Genomic DNA, 14,377 nt, shown 5'->3' on the forward strand with positions numbered 1-14,377 from the left:
ACATGATCCCTAAACATGTGAACTTCTCTTTCTCCACTCCTGCCTACAAACATTAGGGACAGGGAAGGTATCGGAGCAGGCCCCGGGTTCCCCGCTTCTTTAAGCAGTCTACGCTAGGATCTGACCTTGGCAGACGGTGGGGAGTAGTTTGGTGGCCCTGTCTGCGAGGTCCAAGGTCTCAAGGACATTCGTCCAGGCAGACCAAATATTGTCTCTATTTCACAGATGAAGCCACAAAAGCCCACTGAATGAGACACCTGCCCCAGACCTGCAAGCTGTCAAGGGAATTTTGTCTCCCCTCAGATGCTTCCTCCTACAGCCTTAAACAGCCTCAAATGCTGGTAGGAGCTAGGGACCCAGTCCAGGGCCCTTTGAACCTGGGGCGCGTCTGTCCCGCCACACCCCCACCCCAGGCCTCCGGGAAAGGGATCCGTTAGAGAAAGGCTGAAATTCTCAGCAGGCCTCAGGGGAAGGGTGTGGACTGACCAGCACTCTGCTCCCTGCAACCCCATTTTGCAACCAGAGTCGTTACACAACACTCCACCAGGGAGGGCCACGCAGGCCCAGACCAAGTGCGCCGCCCAGCTTGTCCCTGCGGACCCGGGACCCACCCGGCGCTGCTGGGACACGATTAGCCCGGCTGAGCCAGGCCCCGGGCCCAGGGAGGTGCGAGAGACCACGAGGCCATGGCCCTAACGGGCCTCCGCCACCGATCGCGCGCTCGTGAACAGCCCGGAGACCATTGTTCCCGCCTGGCTGCGGCCGGGCGCCCCACACTCCCCCACGAATAAGGCATGACTCTCACCGCTGCCCCCGGTCCTCCCCGCCCAGCCCGTTCCCCGCTCAGGTCCCCCACCAGGGAAGGAAGGCCCACTAGGCAAGGCCCGCTTACTAGCAGCAGCAGGCGCGGCGCCGGTTCCGCACCACGTGTTCCGGCCACGCCCCCCCGGCACCAGGCTGTCGCCCTGGCCACCAACCCGGCCCTGTCCGGAGGGCAGGCATCGCCCCGCCCCACCCCGCCCCCACCAAGCCCACCAATCCGACCAGGGTCAGAGGCATGGCGTCACCCACTCCCCGCCCCATTTCCGTCCTGAGCCCTGTGCGTACGGCTGACGTCACCTCTCCCAGGCCATTTCCGCCCCGCCCACCAATCCCGGCCTGGTCCATAGGGCTTATGTCACTCCGCCCTCTCCGAAGATGGGCGGGGATATGGGCGTGGCAAGGGCTCGGATTTACCGGAAGGCAGGGCCCCCAGGAGCGCGTGTCCGGAGCTGTGGGCTTGCGCTGTGCTTCTTGGTCGCTCGTGGGTGGGCCGAGGGCCTGGTGCTTCAGCGGTGGGGTCCGAGAAGTCGCCTACAATGCAGCAATGGCGTTCAAAACTGGAGGGGTCCTTATCCGCTCCTGCGGGTCACACAAGCTCCAGTGAGAGGTCGGTGTGTACTGGATTGGCAAAGCGTTCGCCAGCACTGTCACCGATAGTGGACATATTTTAGTATTTGAGTCCCATGACCCTAGGAACTGATGAAGGAAGCAGAGCTGGCACCCTGGTTGAGCGTCTGCGACAGCGCTTTCCTTTTTAATCTTTACAATTCTTGGGGTTAAAATTGTTATTCCCTGGTCTGCTCACTTTTCTGATAGAGTAGTCTCAAAAGAATTTGTTAAAACTTGTACCACTACCGGGGAGGGATAACATGGGGAGAAATGCCAGATATAGGTGACGGGGGATGGAGGCAGCAAACCACATTGCCATGTATGTACCTATGCAACAATCCTGCATGTTCTGCACATGTACCCCAGAACCTAAAATGCAATTATGTGTATATATATGAAACAAAACAATCAAACAAAAATCTTGTACCACTACTACATTCTTTAAAGAGTGATTGCTCAGGGGTTATTTTTAAAAAATAACTTTAATAGTTCTAAGAGATGTGTAAGTTCCCACATAATGTAAAATGTTCGAATAAAATTACCTCCCCCCTTAAAATTTACATGGTTTGTTTCCTCGTTTATTTAAGTTTTTTTTTTTTTTTTTTTTTTTTTTGAGACAGAGTCTCGCTCTGTCATGCTGGAGTGTATGGCGCAATCTCGGCTCACTGCAACCTCTGACTCCCAGGTTCAAGCGATTCTCCTGCCTCAGCCTCCCGAGTAGCTAGGACTACAGGCATGCGCCACCACGCCCAGCTAATTTTTGTGTTTTTAGTAGAGACGGGCTTTCACCATGTTGGCCAGGATGGTCTCGATCTTTTGACCTCGTGATTCACCCACATTGGCTTCCCAAAGTGCTGGGATTACAGGCGTGAGCCACGGCACCCAGCCTCCTCTTTTATTTTTTATTTCCATTCCACATCCCTCAGAGTTTTTTAAATGTAATATTTTTATATTTAAAAGTCTTATTCATATCCCAAACATTTTTCTCTACAACAGAATATGATAAAAATTTAAATTAATATCTACTTTGCTATAACTCGATGAGATTAGTTCATGTTCAGGGTGATATGGCCATAGACACTTTGCTATAACCAAAAAGCTATAAGTATTAAACTTTTTTCTTCTGCATTAAATTCTTATGACAATTATTAGTACATGAATGATAAAAAGGTAAAAACTAAATATATTACACACTTTGCAAACATTGCAGAAAGTAAACATTGGTGGAAAATACATCCTGTAATCTTATCTACTGGGCTTTTAAATAAACTAGTTCAGGTATCCATAAACGAGATTATTGCTGAAAAGAGGGTTTGATTTATATATACACACACACACACACACACACACACACACATATACATATATATAGCAAAAAGAAGTGATTAAGCATAGAAGCCATAACACACTACTGTTACCAAAATTTAATAGGTTCAAGGTAAGAAAAAAGAATGAGCAAAGAAATTGTTGAGAACTTGTTAAGAGCAAGCAGATGCTTGAGCCCAAGTGAAAACATGAATGTGCATTTGCAATACTCAGTGTTGACAAAAGTTGGTGAAAATATTTCTCCTATGAATCTGAATAAATGTTAAGAAAATACAAAACCAAAATTTACCCTTAATGTAGATTGCTGTTACTTGGAAATACGTTAGTTGTCATTATTCCTCTGAGAATAATGCTAAGTCAGTACCTGATCAGTGTCCTTGATTAAGGAGTCATCTTCCAGTGACACCATGTGGCATTTCAAATTGTCCCTTTGTCTGGAGCATGACAGGCTTCAAGAGTTGATGACATACAGCATCAGGAACAATGCCTGGCATGGAGAAGGTGACTCATGAGTGTTAATTACTTATCCCTGTGCAGGGACCAGGACTACTGGGAACAGGAGAGCTTGGCTGAGGTCAGCAGGTCAGCTGCACTACCCACATGCTCTAGGAGAGAGCCCCTGGAAAATTTGGGCAGCTGGAGGTTGATGACCTTCAGAACTCTCTGAGTCCTTAAGTCTCCTTGCGCCCTGAGTCATCTGTCTCAGATGGTAAGGTAAGCAGCTGGTATTGGAGCCTGTATGCTCAGTTCTGACTCTCCAGCAGGTGGCCCTGCACGTCCATTGCTTCTTAAAGGATGCATTGCAGGTGGCTCAGTGGCAACAAATCTGAGCTAAAAGAACGACATAAATGTGTTCCTATTTCTCTCTGCTGATTTTGAGGACAACAGGGACATTATGAGAGAAAACAAAGAAGTATGTGGAGGAGTGGCCACAGGTTAAGTACTTCAGAAAGAGAAAGGATGTGACCATTCTCAGAATTTAGGGAATGCAAACATTGTAAAAGTCACTATTGATAACAGATCCACTCAAAAAACAAAATTATTTCAAAATAAAAGGATTAATTTAACATTACGTGATCATTCTAATAAAAACACCGTGGTACAACAACAGCGGAACGTTAGCTCGTGTTTCCGATTGCTGAAATTCTTAGTTCTCAGCATGAGATGGAATTGAGTCTCCAGAATCTGTCATGTCTGTTTAATCAAACTCTTTTTTTCTTCTGGAGATGGAGCCTTGCTCTGTTGCCTAAGGCTGGAGTGCAGTGGCATGATCTCAGCTCACTGCAACCTCTGCTTCCCAAGTTCAAGTGATTCTCCTGCCTCAGCCTCCTGAGTAGCTGGGATTACAGGCATGCACTCTCACACTCAGCTAATTTTTATATTTTTAGTAGAGACAGGGTTTCACCATGTTGGCCAGACTGGTCTCAAACTCCTTACTTCAAGTGATCTGCCCGCCTCAGCCTCCCAAAATGCTGGGATTAGAGGTGTAAGCCACCACACCTGACCTGTTTAACCAAACCTAGCTAAACACACAGACAATGGGAACATGCATTCCCCTGGAAAACAACTTTTCTAGGAACAGAGACCACTTTGGAAAGTATAACGCTTCTCCAGAAACCCATATTCAGGGAAACAGTTGGAAATTATGTCAGAGAATCCCTGCCAAGTAGGAAGGCCTAAAGAAGAAAGCAGAGTATAAGGAGATCAGGAAGGAACAACTACACATGGACATTACATTTCATTAGCTGTAAGCGGTTGGTCAGTTCTAGTCCACTCTACAGTTGGCCTCCAGGAGTCTCTCTGGCCCTATGTTCATTCCCATGGCATCACCCAATCTAATTCTCCAGCTCTTAAATGCTCATATTTTCTCTGACTGGCATATCCCCCAGGCCCTTCAAATATCAGTATGTCCAAAGCCAAACTCTTGATTTTTCTCTCCTCCCGCCACCACTGTGGTAGGCAGAATGCTAAGATTCCTGGCCCTCCCCTTGGACACTGGTGGGCCTGACCCAATCAGGTGAGCTCTTTGGAAGAGGGTGCAGAAATCATAGATGAGAGAAGTCAGAGAGATTTGAAGCTGCAGCAGATGTTCTCCCTCTGTCCTTGAGCAGATGCCACATTGTGGAGGGGGTCACATGGCAGGGAACGATGGGTGACTTCTTGGGCAAGTGCCTCAGTCATGTGAATTCTGCCAACGACTCAAATGAGCTTGAAAGCAGATTCTTCCCCAGTCGAACCTCCAAATGAAGACACAGCCTGGCCCACTCTTTCAGTAGTCTTGTGAGACCCTGAGCAGAGGGTCCAGCTAAGACTGGCTCAGATTTCTGAGCCACAGAAACTGAGACACAAGAAGCAGGTGTTGTTTGAAGCTGCAATGTAGTGATTTGTCACACAGTAATAGAAAACCAATACAACCCCCCAATGGCTCTCCATTTCCTTTGCAACTTTCCAATGAGTTAGGGACCTGTTGGACTTGACTTCTGCAATGTCTTCATTTGCTCCATCTCTCCATCCTCTTGGCCATTGCTTAGATTTGGGCTTCTCTCTTTGCCCAACTGGACCTCTGCTTGTCAGTAGCTGCCATGGCCCCAGAATGAAATGCAGACATCCTCACACGGCATCTGAAGACACCTCGATTCACCTAGACCCACTTCCATCCACATTTCCAGGAAATTTCCCTCTTTATTCTGCAAGTGGAGCCTCATAAGCCTACCAGGAGTAGGAAAATACATGTTTTCTTAGTGGATTTTGCTTGTCTATATATTTGAATATGTTTCATGAACAAATACAATTTTAAACTTGAATACCAGGAATTATTCAGTACCTAAGGGAATCATGAATCAATCTCAATGTATTTCACATTTCAAATATCCTTTGTCATCAAAGTACCACCCATGTGGTCAAACTTGCTACAGTTCTTATGATAAACGTATCTCACCTTAAATATATTGAATCCAGAATTTTTGAAATTGAGAAATTCAAGAATTGGAGATCCCTGCTCTACAACCTTTAATGTAGTTCTGAGGCCAATACAACTTGTAATTGTTAATGTTATCTCATTCAAATGGTCAGGAAAGTAGACTGTCACCCACTGTAAGTCTTATATCAGTGCATACTTATTATTTTGAGACAGAGTCTTGTTCTGTCTCACCCAGGCTGGAGTGCAGTGCAATCTCAGTTCATTGAAGCCTCCGCCTCCAGGGTTCAAGCGATTATCCTGCCTCGGCCTCCTAAGTAACTGGGATTACAGGCATGTGCCACCACACTCAGGTAAATTCTGTAAATCCTCACCCATATGCACTTTTGTTTGTTTTGCTATTTCTTTGATTGTATGCCAAATCTAATTTTCATGCTATGGTGTGTGAGCTGATTAACCTGTATAGCTGGAACTCTTATGTCTTGTGTAGCAATTGTGATACGCAGACAGCAAACTCTTTTTTTTTTTTTTTGAGGCGGAGTCTCACTCTGTCACCCAAGCTGGAGTGCAGTAGTGCAATCTCGGCTCACTACAACCTCCTGGGTTCAAGTGATTCTCCTGCCTCAGCCTCCCCAGTAGCTGGGACTACGGGTGCTCACCACCACACCCAGCTAATTTTTGTATTTTTAGTAGAGACAGGGTTTCACCATGTTGGCCAGGCTGGTCTCGAACTCCTGACCTTATGATCTGCCCACCTCAGCCTCCCAAAGTGTTGGGATTATAGGTGTGAGCCACTGTACCCATCCCCGCTTCTTTTTAATAACTTAAATTTTTTTTCTTTTTTTCCTTTTTTGGTAGAGACAGGTAACCAGGGTTACCTGTCTCTACAGGTTTGTCTGTGTTGCCCAGGCTGGTCTCAAACTCCTGAGATCAAGTGATCCTCCCACTTCAGCTTCCTAAAGTGCTGGGATTGCAGGTGTGAGCCACTGTGCCTGGCCTGACCTCCTCTTAACTGGATGGCATCTGCAAAGACCTTATTTCCAAATAAGGCACATTCATAGATTTTAGGTGGACATGACTTTTGTGGAGACACTATTTGACCCAGGACAGATATACTTATTTAAATACAACTCACATGATTTTCATTTGAAATGGCTTCCACATTCAAACACTTTCCTCATTTGTACAGCTGCCTTGCTCTGGGCCTTTGTCTCCTCGGGTCTCAGCTGCGATACCCAGTGTGCCCGCATCACTCACCACCGGTCAATCCTACTGTGTGGGTGGGAGACAGAATACCAGCTTGCCTGGCTACGCACCTGCTGCATGCAGGGTGCTGCAGAAGCGCTTTATGTGTATGGTACTTAGAGAATTGAAGCCCCAAGGCTTTATCTGTAAAAGCGAACTTTAATTTTTTTATAACTATACTTGATTTTTATCTCAAAGACCCAGGTCTATCTGACATAGAAACTAATAGAATCCTTTCCAAATAGAGGCATTCACTCCAGTGAATTTTCAGTCAGTTCCCATGGGGCCTTAGTTGTAGTTAGAATTCATGCCCCTCCGCTCGCCTCCCCCAGGTTGATGTGAAGCTCATGGCTGATGCCGATGCTGCTGTCTGTGGACAGCTGGTGTCTTTCAGTTTGTGTCCCCAGCCACAGCGGGTATGAGTTCTGGCCTAAGCGACAGCATCAGGATAGACGAAGGACTGCAGGGACCAAGTGACCCGGACTCCTGCTTCACTTCATCCTGCCGCAGTTCCCCCGGTTAGTTGCGTGTCTCTGCAGAGAGCATTTATGAGCAGGGGAAGTGGGAATGTGCTCTCTGCCCAGAATCTGTTACTCTAGAACAACGGCTTGTACCTGTGGACAGTACGACACCCCGCAGGTAGTAACTTTTGTGCCTAACAAATAACTGCATGTTTTCCAATTCCCAGCCAGGAAGATGCTTTGAAAATGCGATTGGAAGCAGGTTGGGGAGGGTAAGGCAGCTTCTTCCTTGCTCTCTGTTGGTCTGCAGTCTTGTCCCCCACCTCACCCACCCAGCCTTTACTGCAGGAGGGGCTCCGTTAGGGTCAGGACCAGGCCTAACATAGTTACTGAACCTCCCCGGGTTAGACTTTCAAGCAACCAGGAACAGAGAAGCACACAGGTTGCTAAGGCTTCCAGGGCTTCCCAGGAAAGAGCTTCTCACGGTGAACTGGGAGTGCACTGCGTGGACGGTCAGCCCCCTCTGATGACTGGCAGCTGCCGAGGCACCCACACCACTCAGGCCTTTGCTTCCTGCTGGCTGCCATTCTGCTTCAGTTTCTACCTGGATACTTCGTTTTCTACATCTCAGGTTGAAGTTTCTCAAAAGAGAGCATGTGACTCTTTTAGCAAGTCATCATTAGAATTAAAATTCCCCAGCTGTGCAGGACACTCGCTCCAGGCTCTCTCCAGGCCACTGGGGCCACCGGCCCAATCCCACATGCTGATGGCTGCCTTTGGGTCTGGTGCCCATCTGGCACAACCGCACAGCACACAGCACGGCCATCTGTGCTTGGGGACCCCCGAGAGCGGTGTGGGCATGCAAGGCCCTCTGGGACTTCTCCCAGGACAGGGGCTGCACAGCTGGCAGACCCTACAGGGCCTGCGGGACAGTCCAGCTCACAGGACACATGGCAAGAAAGGCCTTTTGGCCATTTGCACTGGCTCACTAGGGCGAGTGCTGGAAAGAAGCAAGCAGCAGGAGTCAGGAGGTTCCCACACCTTCTTCCTCCACAGCCTTGGGATCAGGTTGGGACTCTCTCCTTGCATTTGTAAAAACAGAGCTATTTTTATCCTCTAGTTAAAAACTGCCACTGCACTCAGTGCATGCTTCTTGATTCCGTGGTCCCCAGGCAGCATTTTTATCCAAGAATCTAGAGGGGCCGAGCTGGGCAGAGAAGTTCAAGCAGGCAGTTAAGAAAATGGAAATGAGCGTGTAGAATTAAGCCCTTAAAGTCTTGTAAATCACTACTTTGAAGGAACTCCAATTATTCCAATGACTACCCTCTGCCCAAAACAGCAGCGGCAGCAGCAAATCCTAGTCTAAACATTTTTTTAATGAGTACTTCTTGCTCTCTTTTTCAGAACATTTATATAATACCTTAACTCTAAGCACGTTAAAGAAAGTCAATTTAATGAATTCAAATAATTGCCTGCAATCTCCTCCAATTCAGTGAAATCTTCCTGGACTACGCCACAGATTCTCATGTTCAAAAAGCTCAAAAGAGCTTCAAAACATAACGCATTGCTTTTTCCATTAATATTTACAGGCTTTTTACAAAGGTCAACAAAAACATCATGGAATGAGAGTAAGTCTCATTGTGGCTGTGGGTAACGGTCAGATCTGTCATTCTGGCTTCTTGTCTTGTGTTGTCACGTCTGCACTTTCCGGACTGTATGTTCTATGTTTTACTGCAGTTATTTTTAGCCATATATATATATATATATATATATATATTTTTTTTTTTTTTACTAGAGATAGAGTCTGGCTGTCATGTGTCTGAATAGAAGCCTTGTGATCAGCTTAACACTGGGTTTTTCTTTTTAACATTTATCTTTTTAGAGATGCATTACTGTTGATGTGTTAGAGTGGCACATAGATTTTGAAAATATGACATTTTTGGAAAGACTGTTCTGAAAAGTCACTGTGTGTCACGTCAGCACAAGGTTCCAACTAACACTGAACTTCCCCCTCGAATACTGAACTAGCCACGTGCCCAGCTCTATGCGAATTTGAAGAGAAAGTGACCAGATGAATGGGTGGATAAAGCTATTCTTTTTTTGCTTCTTTCTTTCTCTGCTTCAGATCTTCCTCTCAAGCAGGTTTTTAGCTGGAGGAAAGTTAAAGTGCTTTCTCTTTCCGCCACTCTTCCCACACTGGCAAGCAGAATTATATATATACAGAGAGATTACATATATAAAATATGTATTATATGCACGTGTATATGTACACATATGTGTATCTATATACATTTATATAGGCTGAAAAGGCTTGAGACTCAAGGTTATAGTTACTCATAATCTGAGACTGCACATCTGGATAAACGCATAAAACTCCACGTTTGCAGGTTATAAATATAAATATAGGCAATCTAATTCTATCCAAGGCAAAAAAAGAAGTATAATCCCTGCCCCCCTGTAAAACTGCAGCACAGTTCAAAATTTTCGCCATATGTACAGTCTCTGGACATAAGGACAGAAAGCCTTGATTCATGTCCAGGGTTTGAGATGCTGGACCAATCGCCAGTGGGGTGTGAGAGCTGTTTAAACAGCCTCCACATGGTTCTGCGTTTTCAGGTATACTTGAATTGAATCTTTAGATTGTATCTGAAACTAAGTTGAAGTAACTTCCCTCGAGGTTTCTTGCATTCATTAAATCTAAGGAAAATGCAGAAATGCTCTTTATAAAGTATCCGTGCACTTTGCGAGGCCTAGATGGGTGGATTACCTGAGGTCAGGAGTTCGAGACCAGCCTGACTGATATGATGAAACCCGTCTCTACTAAAAATACAAAAATTAGCCCGGCGTGGTGGCGCACACCTGTTGTCCCAGCTACTCAGAAGTCTGTGATAGGAGAATCGCTTGAACTCAGAAGGCAGAGGTTTCAGTGAGCCAAGATTCTGCCACTGCACTCCAGCCTGGGTGACAGAGTGAGATGCCATCTCAAAAGAAAAAAAAGTACAGTTCAAAAATTGTAATGCTTAGCAGTTCACAAAGTATGTTGCGTTATTCATTTCATTCTTCATTTCATGTGATCCTCAGAGCAAACCTCGAGGCTGTATTTTTCCCTCTAATCTGCTACCTTTCTAATTACTTTCATTTAACCTGTATGTGTGCCAAGCTGAGGGTGGTGGCTGAGAAGAGGGACTGTCTTGTCTACAGTTGTGACAACGTCCTTGTCAGGCTTTCCACAACCCTGACAGGCAACTGGACTCATGAAGTTTTGTCTTTTATTGAAAAAAAAAAAAAAAAAACTAAGACTCTGAACTTAAAAACTTAACTTTGGCAGAATTTCCAAAATATAGTTTAATTCTCAAAATGTAGTTTAATTTTCATTTGGCGTTTCTAAGCACAGCTTCACAAAGTCCCTCATTCTCTGTATTCCAAAGAGAAAACCACAAACTTCTTGTTCAAGAAAGCAAAATGGTAGCACTTCATTTGTAGTTACAGGAGGAATCCGAATACATGAAACGAGAGCTTAAGTCATGCTGTGGCCCCTCACATGGAAGGAGATTTCAGGAAGCAGAGAGATTGGAAGCAGGCAGCTGCCCCACGAGCAGCACAGGGAGTTTTGAGAATCCCGGGCCCTCACACTGATGCCCACAGTGGGAAGGCCTGAGATGAGCGGGGAGGGGGACTGGTGGCCGAGTTGACGTACACTTTTCGCATGTGCATTTATTATGACGATAGCTTGAATAAAATGATTTATTTTTATCTTAGTCATTTTCATCTTTTCTATTCTACTAATGTATTTTAATTGCCATCCTGTTGTGAGCCTCAAGCTAATTTTGGAACTTTGCAACTAATAATGCTGATTGAGATTTGTCACCTTCTACCAGGTGACAAACTATCAGGATTCATCTGTGAGCCTGGGGTGAGCCTTCTGGATTTTTATCATCCCTAGATGCTGCAAGAATGCCATTATCCATTTCTCATTTATATTTTTAAAAATCCAAATATTCGAAGATTATATTTACTAACTAATCAGGAAAACAACTTGTTTTTAATGTTGAATCTTGCTTGTCGTCATTCCTCATCTTGCATGGATTATGTAGAAAAGAACCAAATGCTGAATTTCATTATAAACATACAAACTTGTTGCAGCTTACTTCGGATTTAAAATAAAGGGACTAAAACATAATGAAAATATGTGTGCTCACACAAAATTACACTCATCAATCAATAACTTGTAGTAGATTTCCGCCACAACATCCTCACGTGTTGTACTTAATGTTTCACGCTTTTTTCATCCCTTATTTCTAAGCCAACGTGGTTTATTCTTCTGCAAGTAAAGGCAGTTAGGAGATGATGGTTTCAATTTTCCCTTTTTTATTTTTAATTAATTAGGTTTTTTTTTTTTTTTTTTGAGACAGTGTCTCACTCTGTTGCCCAGGCTGGAGTGCAGTGGCATGATCTCATCTCACTGCAGCCTCCACCCCTGGGTTCAAATGTTTCTCCTGACTCAGCCTCCCGAGTAGCTGGGATCACAGGCATGCGCCGCCATCACACCCGGCTAATTTTTGTATTTTTAGAAGAGAAGAGGTTTTGCCATGTTGGCCAGGCTGGTCTCAAACTCCCGACCTCAAGTGATCTGCCCACCTTGGCCTCCCAAAGTACTGGGATTACAGGCGTGAGCCATTGTGCCTGGCCTAATTTTCCCTTTTTGATGGACTGACTTTCCAATTACCTTTCATTTTCTTAGCCGAGAAGAGAAGAGTATATTTGGGATTTGAAAACATTCATCATTTCTATACCTTTTATTGGCAGTTTGAAGCTATTTTCCCAACTTACTTTTTATGTGAGAGGAGAAAAAAACACTACCCTGTTTCAGAATATAAACAGCTTTAAAACCCTTGATAAGCAAAGGGAAATTGAAACTATCAAACGTTTCTGCAAATATCCAAAGTTCTGTGTGCTTTCGGTGATAGCAATTTACCCAGAGCCAGAGGAATGGAGGAAAGCGGGAGGCAGGCTGAGCACCAGCCCACACTCTATGCCCCATGTGCTACCACACAGACTCTGCAAGCGGAGACCGGACATGTTCATTCCTTCTTTGGGCATAGCAAAATAACCAAATGCATGAAGACATGTTCACTTATGTGACTGCATTTTCTGTTTGCGTTCAAATATTTGGCACCATTAGTGCCCAAGTAAGGTTTTCAAAACAATGTTTGGCTCAGAAACATCACTTACCATGAATTCGAAGTCAAATCATTGTATTACTTCTCCCGGACCCATTTGCTCTAAGGTCTTGCCTTTAATTAGGAAATGAAAGCGGCGCTGGACGATCCAGGCAGAGACAGGCAAGTGGAGGTGTTTTCTCTCTCAGTACCTTACGGTCAGCCACACCCTTGAGACTTGGTTTATCAAGTAATTTATTTCCATGTATTTTAGGTGCCTGGGGCTGGGGTAACAAACTGCCACAAACTGGGTGGCTCACAAAGCCCAGAAACGCGTTGTCTCCCAGCTCCAGAGACCAGAAGTCTGAGGTCCAGGCACTGGCAGGGACACGCCCTCTCTGCAGCCCTAAGAGCGAACCTTCCTCCCAGCAAGCTTCAGTGCTCCTTGGCTTGCGGCCAGGTCACTGCAACCTCAGCTCTGTCTCCACACGGCCTTCGTCCCTGTGTGTCTGTGTGCTTCTCGTCTTCTCATAAGGACACCAGTCACTGGGTTCACGGCCTGCCCTAATCCAGTATAACCTCATTTTAATGAATTGCATCTGTAAAAGTCCTATTTCCAAGTAAAGTCCTGTTCTGAAATCCAGGTGGATGTGAATTTTGGGGTGTGCTATCCTGAGTCACCTACTATTCACATAGGGTTATAAAGCACATTCTGTGTTCCTGCCCTCCTGAAAGCCACTCTGACTCAATCCTCCAATGGCTCCTGATATGGTTCGGCTGTGTCCCCACCCAAATCTCATCTTGAATTCCGATGGGAGGTAATTGAATCATGGGGTCAGATCTTGCCCATGTTGTTCTCGTGAGAGTGAATGAGTCTTATCAGATCTGATGGTTTTAAAAAGGGACATTTCCCTGCACAGACCCTCTTCTCTTGTCTGCTGCCACGGGAGATGTGCCTTTCCCCTCCCCGCTGTGACTGTGAGGCTTCCCAGCTATGTGGAACTGTAAGTCCATTAAACCTCTTTCTTTTGTAAATTGCCCAGTGTCAGGTATGTCTTTATCAGCAGTGTGAAAACAGACTAATACAGCTCCTATGCCCAACCATGTCTCACGCTGCAGAGTCAGACAGACATGCTAATGAGCGATGTCTAGAGCAGCTGAAGTTTACTGGTAGTTCTAAAAGGAAGAAGAGAAAGAAAAAGAGGAAGAAAAATAGGGGGGAAATGGGAAGAAAAGAATGCTTAGTAGAGACCAGAAATTGTAGCCAGGAGATGACAGTGCAAGCCCCTAGCTGTGGGGCCAACTTTCTGGGCGCAGCAGCCTGCCCTGGGCCAATGATTACCCCGCTCACCCACAGTGTCACAGGTGAGTTGCATTAAGCCACACATTTGAAGCATGCTGTAAGGTCTTACCTTGAAAAGTGTGAGTGAAATGATGCCCGAGACCGGGTCTGGAAATGCTAGTTCCGTGGGACATGCGGCAGATAACTGCCATTCATTCAGAGTGTTGGGAGCAGGTCCGGGAAGTCCTGGCACAGACAACACAGAATGCACAGCCTCTCTCAGCCCACTCTGTAGAGCCTCATGGCTCTTGAACATGGGAGTCCCTCCCTGCAAGGCCTAAGAACACAACCAGTTATCCACACACGAGGAAGCAAGGATGGCTTAACAGTGACGCTTGATTGATGGTTGATTAGCACCAGAGAGAGCCCAAGCTGTGCTAGGATATTGAAGCCAAGTCAGAGAAGTTCTCTGCTGTGAAATTAATAACATTTAAGGTACAAGTCTCCTCCTTCACAGGCTCCTTCTAAATAAGTATCCACTTTTGTGCCTTACTAA

At 45.6% G+C, this 14,377-nt stretch overlaps 1 protein-coding gene and 1 long non-coding RNA gene across 3 annotated transcripts in view; one reads left to right on the forward strand and one right to left on the reverse strand.

Moving 5' to 3' along the window:
- The window catches only part of CNDP2 (carnosine dipeptidase 2), a 35,537-nt gene extending 22,729 nt beyond the window's left edge, over window positions 1–12,808 (reverse strand). The window contains exons 1-3 of one of the 2 annotated variants that reach the window (XM_064379019.1): window positions 12,613–12,808; window positions 3,122–3,244; window positions 1,237–1,401 (exon numbers count right to left, since the gene is read on the reverse strand). The gene's annotated coding sequence lies outside the window, so the exon portion shown is untranslated. Of the gene's footprint in view, window positions 1–892; window positions 967–1,236; window positions 1,402–3,121; window positions 3,245–12,612 lie in introns of those variants that run through there. The other variant, XM_064379020.1, reaches the window with a different exon arrangement.
- Window positions 1,278–7,812, forward strand: LOC135276048 (uncharacterized). Its single transcript, XR_010343599.1, has 4 exons — window positions 1,278–1,429; window positions 3,295–3,471; window positions 5,913–6,027; window positions 7,300–7,812. It is a non-coding gene; the product is annotated as an uncharacterized LOC135276048 (long non-coding RNA).
- Window positions 12,809–14,377: the final 1,569 nt, after the last annotated feature.

The sequence above is a fragment of the Aotus nancymaae genome, unplaced genomic scaffold (genome assembly GCF_030222135.1).
Source record: "Aotus nancymaae isolate 86718 unplaced genomic scaffold, 86718_ANA_hifiasm-v0.15.2.pri h1tg000020l, whole genome shotgun sequence".
Classification (NCBI taxonomy): Eukaryota; Metazoa; Chordata; class Mammalia; order Primates; family Aotidae; genus Aotus; species Aotus nancymaae.